Source organism: Morus notabilis, unplaced genomic scaffold (assembly GCF_000414095.1).
Source record: "Morus notabilis unplaced genomic scaffold, ASM41409v2 Scaffold888, whole genome shotgun sequence".
In the NCBI taxonomy this organism is placed as follows: Eukaryota; Viridiplantae; Streptophyta; class Magnoliopsida; order Rosales; family Moraceae; genus Morus; species Morus notabilis.
The window spans coordinates 412,912-420,926 of record NW_010367841.1 but is presented as its reverse complement, the minus strand read 5'-3'; the positions used below and the strand labels follow the sequence as shown (position 1 = coordinate 420,926).

Below are 8,015 nucleotides of genomic sequence, written 5' to 3'. Positions count from 1 at the left end.
AAAAACTAAGGCATCATTTAATTTATTGATTTGAGTTTTTAATTTAAGTTAAGATATTATTTTATGTGAGAATTTTTTATTATAATAAAAAATTTTAATGTGATTTTTTATAAAAAAAATTAATTATAATAAAATTAAAATAGGGACGTTTGGAAGAGGGATTCGTGTTATAATTTGAATCATAATTCGTGATTCATTACAGTATTTTTTCTCACAAAAAAATATATATAAAATGAAAATAATTCTAAATAAACCAAACCTCTCTTTAATATGAAGTGAAATGAACGAGCTCAGTAAAATCTTAACGATCATCGTATCATATGTGGTCCACTGCCCATTGGTTTTATATCTTTTCTTTTGATTTTGATCTCTACTTTATTATATTCTCTCTCTTTTTCCCTGTAATTCTTTCTGACACAGAACCAAGATTTTTTGGAATGAAGAGTCAAGTTGAGTCTTCTTCTTTTTCTTCTTCTTCTTCTTCTTATGTGCCATCAGATCAGAATTCTCTGTGAAGTTGGTGAGATAAATATGTCATCGATGTATCTGGGACTTTTGGGTATGTCAGATTTTTCTCCTTTTCAATTGTTTTTTCTGTTCAGTTTTAAGCTTTGGGCATGGGGTTTATCTGAATTTTTATTTTTCCCTTTTTGGTTTTTTTATTTGGGTTTGTTTTCTTATATTTTCTTGCGGGGTTTTAGGTGCTCACACTATAGAAGGAGATGCCAGATAAGAGCGCCTTATTGTGACGAGATTTTTTATTGCAGACACTGCCATAATGAAGCAAAGGTACTAAAGGTTTTTTTTTTTTTTTTTTTTTTTTTCTTTTTCCCAATAGTTTGTAAAGTTATTTATTTATTTTTTTTCATATTCAAAGCTGATAAAATCTGTTTCCACTTTCAACTTTTTGTAATCAGAATTCACAAGAAACTGATCCTCTCCGTCAACATGGTCTTCCACGACATGAAGTTGAAAAGGTTCGCATTCTATTTAGGTTTTTCTTCACAGTTATTTGTTCATATTTTGAGTACAAACATTTTTATGTTGTTCTCTTAGTGAGTTCTTTCTTTCTCAAAATACGCTTGAGCTTGAATAAAATACCTCAAAATTTCGATTTCTAAATAAGGTCTTGGTGATTACTAATGAATTTCCATGAGTCAGAGATGAATTACATGAAGAAAAGTAAATAACTTTTTCTTTACTCTCTCGACGTGTTGAAATAATTTGTTATAAAATTCAAAACAAGATTGGTTTATCACCTGGATAAAGTACTGACTTTTATGATGAAAACTATCTTTGTTCATTTTTAAAGATCATGGAGATATGAATTACTATGTTTAATTCTAATGATACGTTGCTTCTCTAATAATGTGCCATTTAATCTGTTTCACAGGTCATCTGCTCCCTCTGTGGAACAGAACAAGATGTAAGTTCCTTAAATTATCAACCTGAAGTTTTCAAAAACTTGAAGTTGTTTTTTGAGAAGTAATATTGCAAGTGAATATTTACCTAATTTTTGTTCTTTAACTTAATCAGGTCCAGCAGTATTGCATTAGTTGTGGAGTTTGCATGGGAAAGTACTTTTGTGCTATATGCAAATTTTCGATGACGATGTAAGTTTCTATAGTATTTTTCCTTTTTTATGTTTATATTGGTTTAAAACAAACCAATATTGCTCATAAATTAAACACAACATTTTCATGTCTTTCAGATTTCGAAGAATCAATACCATTGTAATGAGTGTGGAATATGCAGATGATTATTCAATTAAATCTTTAGTTACTATCTTTGTTCATGTCCATATACCTAAACTCGAGTTTCTTAATAGCATTCTTCTATGTGATTTCTTACACAGAACTGGAGGCAAGGAAAATTTCTTCCATTGTAAGAATTGTGGTAAGGGAAATATAATCTAAATCTAAAATCCTTATTAGATATTTTTCTATTTTCGTTTCCTTTTTTTTTGTTAACTGAGTTTTACCTTAAATTACTTGGTTTAGGATGTTGCTACTCTAAGTTGATGGAAGATGGACACCGTCGCGTGGAAAAGGCAATGCACCAGAACTGCCCTGTTTGCTTTCAGGTAACTAAACTGTAAACACTATTCTTCTCTGAAGTTATCTAAAAAGAAGAAGAGAATTGTTTGATTTTCAAATTGGATAAATTGTTCCAATTTTGGTCTGCAGTTTCTATTTGATTCTACCGAAATGATTAGCATCTTACCTTGTGGTCTGGAATGCCTAAAAGAGATGGAGCTCCACCATCGGTAAGATCAACAAGTGTTTTCATGTCTCAAGCTTCTATAGAACAAGAAGCATAACTCTACATTATGCTTGTTTCATGTGAACATCTAATGGGAAATAGATATATCTATTATATCATCATTTTTAATAACTAGAGATTGTGTCTTAAATAAGTTTTAAGTGCCACATTCTTTTACAACTCTTCTTTGGCCAGTAAAATAAAGTATCAAGTTTTTATTTGCTCCATACTGTAGGTATTCCTGCCCGGTTTGCTCGAAGTCCGTCTGTGACATGTCTAAGCTGTGGTAAAAGCTTGATGAAGTGGTACTTATTTCTTGTACAATATTCTCAAAGATGTTCATTCTCGTTTGCAAAATTACCTTCTCATGTCCTCATACACATTGCAAACGTTCATTGTAGATTGCTTCCACTCCAGTGCCAGAAATTTATAAAAGCAAGATGGTAAGCAACTAAACATGAAGTTTAAGCCACTAATTAGATTTCTTATTCATCTGTTATAGTGTTGTTGACTCTTTTAAACACAATCAGGTGTGGATCCTTTGCAACGATTGCGGGGTCAAATGCGCGGTCCAGTTCCACATTGTGGCGCACAAGTGTCTCAAACTAGACAAAACACAGCGAGCTCCAACTGCCTCATGCTCCACAAATGTGGTTGAAATGGTGAGATGACCATCAGTTGAAGCTTCAGTTTTCAAGTGAACCCAACGAACTCTTCGTCTTCATTTCCAAAGGGAATCGCTTGTCATAAAAAATGCAGACTTCAGATTTCGTAGCTGAAATCTGTGTATGCTAATTGCTAAATCACCAATATTTTACCGTTAGTAAAAAGGCCTCATATGTACAGCACCACTATGTAATGACAACAAGAAAAGTGTAAGAAGGCAGCTGGAGGTAACAATCCTTCAGACTGACCAAGAATCAGAATAGAATGGAAAATAATCGAATCTATTGAAAAATGGTGGGAAAAAGAGACAAATATCCTTTTAGAGTGTATGAGTTTAGATTTTTACATCTTACTCTTAAATTAATATCCATTTAGTTAAATAGCTATATTAGTCAAGACGCATGCTCTTAAAGGTAAGTTCAGTAAAGTTTGTATTCCAAAATGAAGCTCAAGCCAAAAATTTCTAAGTTTAGTAATCAGGACCAGTAAATTATCTTTCTTTCATCGTTGTGTATAAATTCAACGAGACAACGCCCACAATCCACCTAGTATATGGCCTTTATATTTTGCTTTAAAATGAACACTGCCCAATTTATATATTGATTAGTATATATCGTTTTGTTGTTTTTTACCACATTTCCATCGATCAGAATTATCTATATATCTCTTTGGTACCATAGCCTTGCTATGTTATCTTATCCCTTCAAGACATGAAGATACGCATTTAGGTCAAAGCTATCTTATTGTTTAAGTTTCAAACAAAGTAATGAGATATAATCAAGGTTTTTAAAAGTATAAATTAGGCCTCGTTCGTTTCGCTGAATCGAGTTTAAAATTCAAGTTTTGTTACAGTAAAAAGCTCTCACAAAAAGTCACATCTAACTTTTTTACTACAGTAAAAAGCTCTCACATAAAATCACATCTCAACTCGAATTCTAAACTCGAATCAGCAAAATGAACGAGGCGTAAATGGTAAAGTTTTTAGTCTGACATCCGAACCAATCATGTACTTGTAACTTTTTTGGTATGCTGGTGTAATATTGTTCACAGTGGCGGAGCTAAGATTTTGATTTAGAGAGCATAAACTACAAATGTGAAAAATATTAATAAAATCAATTTTTTATATTTTTAGATGAATATTGTATATGTATAGATTATTGAACATACCTGAGCAATAAAGATTTTAGCGAGTAAATTAGATAAGAAAAACTATTTAGGAGGTACATAATACCTATGAGAAAATAGTAGATATGAGTGCCAAAAGAGAAAAAGAAAAAAGATCTTTAATATGTAGGACACATTTGAATAAATACATATTACTTCAACAAGGGCAAATTAGAGAAAATGTGCGTGTGAGAAAGTCGTAATTGAGAGGATTGTTTGAAAAAGAAAATCTTAATTAGGGACACATTTTGAGAAAAAAATGTTTTAATGTGTCATTTTTTATATAGCTTAGATTATATCCAAAAATATTTTAGAAGGGACCAATTCAAAAGAAAATTTGTTTTTATAAGAATAAATTAGAGAATAAATCAATTAGGTACATTTAAAGTATAAGATTTAATAGGAAAAGATCAAAAGAAACAATAGGAAATAAAATAATTTGTAATTGGATTTTGTGAGGATATATTTGAAATTTTTATTGATAAGGGGGGCATATATGCAATTTTTTTGAGAAAACATATACTAAAAATCAAATATCAAAAATCCAGGGAGGCATATACTCCCCATGGGCCTCACCTCCGTCCGCCGCTGATTGTTTGTTCGTATGTGTAACTTTTTATAATTGTGTAACACTCATATTACATGTGTTAGACTATATTTATTAAATGTTACATTAAAATAAATTGAGTGTTATTCACATTTATGAATAATATTACACTGAACATGAAAAAAAAAAATTACACAGGCTCGACTGGCCAGGAAATTTAAGGCAATTTCTAAATTAAAATAGCATTAAGTAATAAAGTGTTATCTTAATCCCTTTTATTGCATACTTAGACAACAGGTCACGCATGTAAATAGGCATACAAGTTTCAACCACGGCCAACAATTAAGAGCAGGTTTGGTATAAGAGTTCCAGAGCTTAGAATCATAATTCTGGTTTAAATCAGTATTTGTTTACAAAAAGTAAAAAGTGATTCTGATTTTATTCACTCAGAATTAGTGTTTAGTTTGGATTGTTTTGATTCAAAATTTGAACCCTCATGTGATGTTTGAAACTAGAATCACTATTGATTCTAAAACTACCTCCCTATTGATTTTGGATGGTTCAAACTTCTGATTTTTTTTCTAAACCATAATTTGAACTCAAAATCATAAATCTTGATTCTGATTTTAAAATTAAAACTAGAATTATCATAATTTAAACCCTCATACCAAACAAAGCATAAGTATTTAATTGCATAGGCATGCTTAAACATTCTTTTTCTTCTCTCTCTCTTCTTGAAACAACCAAGGCAATGATGTGTCGTAACAGGGTGCCTTTTGTTAACTAACATGCCAAGACCAATGCATTCTAGAAAATAATAATAATAATAATAATTATTATTATTATTATTATTATTAACAATCAGAAGAGTGAAAGGACTATGCATAAAAGACAGAAGCTAAGAGGAGAACACAAAGGGTAAAACAAAAAACACCCAAAAAATGAAATAAACACTGGAAAGGCCGACGCTCATCCCTGACAAACAAGCATGTGAGAGACAGAACTCACGACAGGCATATTAGCTTGCTAGTTGTTGGATGAAAAGAAGGCGACAATCTAAATTTTGCTGGAAGTTAGTTAAGTTTGGAAGGCAGGGACAAATATATTTGTGTAGCTGAGGCATATATACGTTTGTGTGTCTATATAATAGACATTTTTTTGTGTGCAGAAGAGAACATATACTGCTGTAGATCACAAGAATATTTTAAGTTGCTGAAATACCATACAATTGGTGTCTGTATTTTTATAATGGAGATGTGCACTATAGGATAGGGAAGCAGTGTTTCCAAACATACCGGGTGTCTTAAGTGGACGTTTGGTTCACAAATTCAGAACTATTCTCAATTTACGTATATTTTTTATGAGAGAAAATACTGTAGCGAACCACGAATCATAATTCAAACTATGGTATGAATTCTCATACCAAATACTGACTAAATAAAGCGACCTAGTGGGTCCAATTTGATATTTAATAACTAAAAAAATTAAAGATTTGACTTGGTCACAGTTAGGTTTTTGGCTGTATTATTTTATCTGTGAAAGTGAAAAAAAAAATGGTAATTTCTTTGGAATGCAGAAAAGTCCGCTCATTCCCATGAATCCTGTCCATTTGGCAAATAATGTAATAAGTAAAATACTTTGACCGTGTCCAAACTCGTCATGTAATGTTGATTAGAAAACTGACGAGTTATAAGAAGGAAATCAGCAAATGTGTGCTGCTCATATTAAAGAATTTGCCTAAAAAAATTTTTTTTATAGAGTTTCAAATGCTTAAATTATATAAAATTTTAAGACACCACATATGCATGTGGGTGATGAATAATAAAGTAAAGGAGGTGAACAAACAATTTGAATCTAAATCACATTCACAAAAGAAGAGTGCAGTCTCTTTATGAAAAAAAAAATAGAGAGAGAGGCCTTATGCATCGTGTATTACTTTTATTTTATTTTATTCTTTTTGCTAATCAAATTATATAATTATCCTCCCTAGTCCCTCCAAAAGATAGAGATCCAGCACCAAGTTGTGCACATGTTTGACAACAATAGACAGTGACGGACCATAACGGACATGGCCAAACGCAAAGCCGCTCGACTTGAACTTGAAGTTGAAGGTGATAAGACAAACGAAGGATACGCATCGCCATCAGTATTCATTACATGTGTAGGACTTAGGAGTTGGACCACAAAAATGATAAGGCGCTCAAAACACCTTTACGTATAGGTACTCGCTTTGTTTCAACTCTCTTTCTTCTACTCCTTTATTTACCTTTGAGTGAACTCTAGGTCCGTTTAGTTAGAATGATAGAGAAAGTTAGAGAGATAGAGAGTAGAAAAAAAAAAGAGTATTATAGTAATTCTTCATGTTATTTGTTGTTTGGTATGATAGAAATAGAGTAAAAAAAATGGACGATAGATATTTGTAAAACTATTATATTGTTCATTTAAATTATTTATTAATAGTTTATTTCGAGAGTAAAATAGTCTTTTACAAGTAAAATAGTCTTTTACATGTAAAAGTTGATGAATTTTATGAATACTCCTATAAATGGAAGAATCCAATTTTGTGGGCCTAAGAGGATGCGCTCTCCTTCCATCTCTCCCTTCCTTCCTGTCTTTCCTCTAACTAAACACATGATTTGCTCTCTCCATCCACCTCTCTCCCTCCACCCCTTTCAATCCCTCCATCTCTTCCTCCAACCAAACATTAAGGTTGCGTTTGGTATTACTTTTCACTCTCAAAATCAGCTTTTGCTTGTAGCAAAAGTTGATTTTAGTGTTTGACAAATCTCATCAAAAATGCTTTTTGAAGAATCTACAGCTAAAATCAGAAGCAGCCCAAAAGCAACTTTAGCTTTTAGATTGTGCGGGAATCATTATAGTACAATTAATGAAACTTTCATAATACCCATAATACCCCTAATAAAATTTAAAATTTACAATCTTTCAAATCTAAAATTCATACTCATAATATAATATAATATAATAATACAATAATATAATATAATGTAATAGTAATATTATAACAAATAATATCATAATTATATTAATAACTCTAATATTATTATTTTATCATATAATAAAATATTATAATTATTTTAATAGTATGATATTATAATAATTATTTTATAATAATATTATATATTATATTGTATTGATATAATTATATTTAGTATATTAATAATAATATAATAAAATATTAATATAATCTCATAATTCTAATATTATTATTTATTATGGCGTATTATAATTATATAATATATTAATTATAATATATTTGTTTAATATAATATAATAATGATTGTATATTATAATATAATATAGTTGTAATTTTTAATTATATTATAACTGAAATATTATTATTTCTTATGTAATATTA

General features: G+C 30.3%; 1 pseudogene; it reads left to right on the top strand.

Moving 5' to 3' along the window:
- Nucleotides 1–406: 406 nt before the first annotated feature.
- On the top strand, nt 407–3,239 carry LOC21403528 (annotated as a pseudogene).
- Nucleotides 3,240–8,015: the final 4,776 nt, after the last annotated feature.